The 4,412-nt window shown below is 31.3% G+C and overlaps 1 long non-coding RNA gene across 1 annotated transcript; it reads right to left on the bottom strand.

The window, feature by feature from the left end:
• Positions 1-417: 417 nt before the first annotated feature.
• Positions 418-1,287, bottom strand: LOC133823506 (uncharacterized). The gene is made up of 3 exons (XR_009888383.1): positions 989-1,287; positions 779-887; positions 418-434 (listed from the first exon to the last, which is right to left on the bottom strand). It is a non-coding gene; the product is annotated as an uncharacterized LOC133823506 (long non-coding RNA).
• Positions 1,288-4,412: the final 3,125 nt, after the last annotated feature.

Raw genomic sequence — 4,412 nt, 5'->3', positions numbered from 1 at the left:
TTGAATAGGTATCCCACCACATGTCATCAGGCCCCAGAGGTTCTTCCTTCAGAAATGCCTCCAAGCATGTAAAAAAAGAAATAGCTTCTGGTCGAGTTTTCTTCACGGTAAACCCAGCCTTATGGACCTTAGGGAGATCCTTGAGAAAACTGATATCATACAAGATGTGTTCTTTGTCAGTCCAGTCCAAATATACCTTTACAACTCTACTGGAATTTAATAAAGTGTCCTTCTCAATGGGCTTGCAGCTCGAACTGTTTCCATCAGTAACAAAAAGTTGAAAGGATAACAAAAAATTACAGTTACTCAACCAGTAGAACTAAAAATAAGGGAATAAATAAAATAAATTGTAACAGATATCAATGGAAACCAAATTTACCTCTGCAAGCAGAAGAATCTCATCAGCATATAAACATTGTCGACTTATATTGACCCTGACCATTAACATATAAACATTGTAAGAGAAGAAAATACTTTTGTACCAGTATAGGAGAAACTGGATTTTATAAGTAGAGGATGAAACTAGACATGCCCAAGCCTCTATAATCAGTCCTCCACATGCATACCATAATAGCTTAAACCAAACCACAAAAGGCAACATCAAACCAGAAGTTGTTTTCAAATCACTCCATGCATATGAGCACTCTCCCAAAAAAAGGATGAAAAATTATTCATCAAGACAGAAAGAAAGGAATAAATTTTTTATTAAGATTCTAGACCTATCAAACATTTTTGTCTTTTTTAATAAAGGGGGTGAATTAAATAATACTAAGCTAACCTGGTTGGGCACCAAGATCTATAACATGCAGCTTTGATGTAATTTGGCCAGCATTAAAAGTCTTTGTTGCAAAGGAAATGAGAGTAGAAGGATTCTCATTCCCTGGAACCTGTATAAATTCAATAATCAATAAAAAAATATGCATACCAAGTGCGATAAAAAACAAGAGAATTAAGAGAGATAAAGAGAGGGAAAAGTTAATTTACGCACTTTAAATTGTGCAAAAGCAGCATCATGAGCTTCCAGAGCTTGACTTCTTTGTTGTTCCACTGAAAAGAGTTGCATATTCCCTTTGACCAGATTTTGCCTCTGCAAACAGAGCAGAGAAATAAATCAAGTACAAGAAATAGGTCAATTAAAGCTCAAAGTCTGCCAAGCAATCAATAAGGTATTAAAGCATGTTACAGGAAAATTCAAAATGACCATTTGGACAAGGCTCTTTGGCACTAACTAGTTACAGGAGAAGTAGTCCCTTCTATTCCAACTACATGGATTACATCATTACAAATGTAATGTATAAATACCAAGATCATCAAATATATTGGCTTGATGGGATACACTTATAATGCACATCACAACAAGTTTAGACAAAATCTCAAAGATTCTGCAATAGAACAATGCAAAAATGCATATAAAGCATTACATAACGACAAAATAAAAAAATTAAATTGTATTATTCAAACTCATTGGTAGAAGAAAGAATATCATAGAAAATACTATTTAACCTTAAATAGATAATTATCAACTAAGATGAAAGTATTAGAATTCAACCCTGCTTTATCAAGGTGAGCATTACATAACTATCATTATCAGCTTTCTTTGTTTAATATAAAACTGCATTTTTAATTTATTTTTGCTCATTCTACTCTCATGGCTTGCTAAACTTCTATGGTGTATAATTTTGATAAACTTCTTCATCAACATAAGTTTAATGAAATTATACACCATAGAAGAATTCTACTATCATTACAACTGGTTCCTAAATAATCTGAATTAGAAATTTAGTACTATAGTTCTGAGAGATGGAAATTAAGAGCTAGAGAGACTAAAACCAAAATTCAGGAACAGATTAAAACTGGGGAATGCAATCTTCAATCTGAGAATCAATCCAATTTAAATTCAGTAGTTATCAAATGTTTTCACTGCCATAATCATAGCTGCCACTAAAGCAGAAGATCATATTGACATAAGTAAGTTCATACAACAGATATTTATGCTGAAAAATCTCCAACTCTCTCAAAGTTCAAGCATTACTTGGACATTGTAATTTTTAGCAGGAAGAATTAAATAAATCTTCTATTAATGGCATGATAAGGTAGCAACTGTGAAGATTGTTTAAAGAGAGTTCAAGAGTTAGTTATGTAAGCTAATTCAGTGAGTGACAAAGAACTAGTGCAATAACAAAGTTTTATCGTGACACACAACTACTTATAATAAGACAGATGATAAGAATATTAGGCCTTCTTTGAGGTTTAATTATTCCATAAAAAATAAAAAAGTATTAGTTACTAATTAGGCCTATTATTATTGGTTTAATATATGTCCAATAGGATTATAAGAAATGTACTAGGCATACTAAGTGATTATTATATATATTGCCTAGTGTTCTAAGGGAAGAGATATAAAAAAAAAAGTTGATTATAAACAAGAGATGTAAGAGAGTAACTTTAATAAAAAGAGAAAATCGTATACAAAGTAATAACAGGATATGCAAACTCCAACAAACAGTTATAAGAATTCAATATTTAGGTTTTCTCTAAGTGGATCAAAATTGAAAACAGCAGCTAAAAAATTCATCTTTTTTTTTTCCAAAGAAATTTCATTAAAGTTACAGTTGAGAACTCTAAGTATTGATTTAATCCTGCATAAGACTCCCCATTTCGTATATCACAGTCAACATGACTAGAGTGCAAATATTTAATCAAATATACTTTGTAATTTTCACACTTGTGTTTATTTAGACATCGCACGAACAAAGACAGCCAGAAATTTATAGAGCATACCAGCAACATGAAAATAATGGGTTCAACGAGGTTTTCCTGCTTTTCAAGTTTTGAACCATGACCTCTCTGTGTGACCGAGCCATCCACGACCCTCCACAAGCCCGAGCCCTCCAACCCCGTCCATAGCCCTATCTGTGAGCTGCATTTGGAGTCTTGATCAAGGTCCTAAAATATGCAAACATAGAAAAACAGTATATTCATGCACAATTTTCAATAGAAATGAAAGAATATATATTGTACAATTTTCAATAGAAAGGAAGGTCCAGAAATTTTCAATATATATTGTAAAAGCCTTAGATATGCAAGTCATATTTTCAAGTTCCTCTACCAAAAACTGAAAAATGATGAGAAACAATAGCCCCCAATAGCACAGAAAGATGGGGACAGACCTTTATTTTTATAGATCATCTACTGTAACAAACTAGAGTCTCTTTATTTCTCATCAATTTTTTTAACTTAAGCCTCAAAAGTTAAATAAAGCTGTAATATAACAAAGATAACTTTCAAGTATAATTTAAGCCTCAAAAGTTGCAGATAGTGCTAATCATGAGGTATTGATATTAGAGTGTGTAATGCTCAGATGGACAATTCTTTAAAACCAGAAACATTGAAACAAAATCGTGTCATGCAACTCATATAAAAACAGAATCACTAAAATTGAACATTTATAGCATAAGAAAGAAAATGAATTGATGATATTGTTCGTGAATAGTTCAGTTATATAAGACAAGAAGACCAAATTCAAACCATAGGCCAATATGTGACTGCAAATGGCCAGGGCCATGTTACTGAGTTGTTATCTTTTTGGATAGTAAAATGTCTTATGATAACAAATGACTCTGTACATGAATATTAATGCTTTCTTTAGTTTCTTCTTCTTTAGACTATAAGTATCTAACTTTAAAATGTTTCTATATCTTGGTTCCCACCATCATTCCAATTACCAAAAGCCTCTGCCTTTGATTTTGGCATACTGTAAAGGATGATTATCTGAAGTTATATTTATGTACCAGGATGGGTCATCTTTAGTTGCTAACTCTAAATATTTCCTAACAAGCGAAAAGGACATGGAGTGGTATTATAAAATAAAAAACCCATGTCCTAAGATCTAAACAAACCCCAAAAAAATTTGACACAACTTAGAGACCTTCCAAATATCACATTTCTGTGGTTTTCTTAAAAAGTCAGATCACTCTCAAATTTATTTAAAAAATATAAATAATAAAGATAATATTAGACAAATAAATAAATATAAAATTAATTACCACTTTCATAACTGGAAAGATATATGAAGAGCCATAATGATAAAAATCAAGGACTTACTCATAATTTCCATGTAAGCATTTGATCAAATAGATTGAGCATAATTTTGATCAAAATCAAATTATGTTCAAGTCTATAATTCATTTATAGAATTTGAAGAGAAAAACAAAAGAGAAAATAATTTACTAAGAAAAAGAACATAATGAGATTATTACCACAATTGTATCATCATGTTCTAAGAAGCAACTTTGAATAGTTTTTAAGATGAAAATGCAAAGACATAATCAAACTTTAAAAAGCAAGTGTTTACAAACACTAACTGGTTACAAGGGGTTCTTCATTGAGTCACTAGTATCCCCAAACAATGC

This window comes from Humulus lupulus, chromosome 1 (assembly GCF_963169125.1).
Source record: "Humulus lupulus chromosome 1, drHumLupu1.1, whole genome shotgun sequence".
Lineage (NCBI taxonomy): Eukaryota > Viridiplantae > Streptophyta > Magnoliopsida > Rosales > Cannabaceae > Humulus > Humulus lupulus.
Note: the sequence above shows the minus strand (reverse complement) of the source record. Positions and strands in the feature narration are given on the sequence as shown.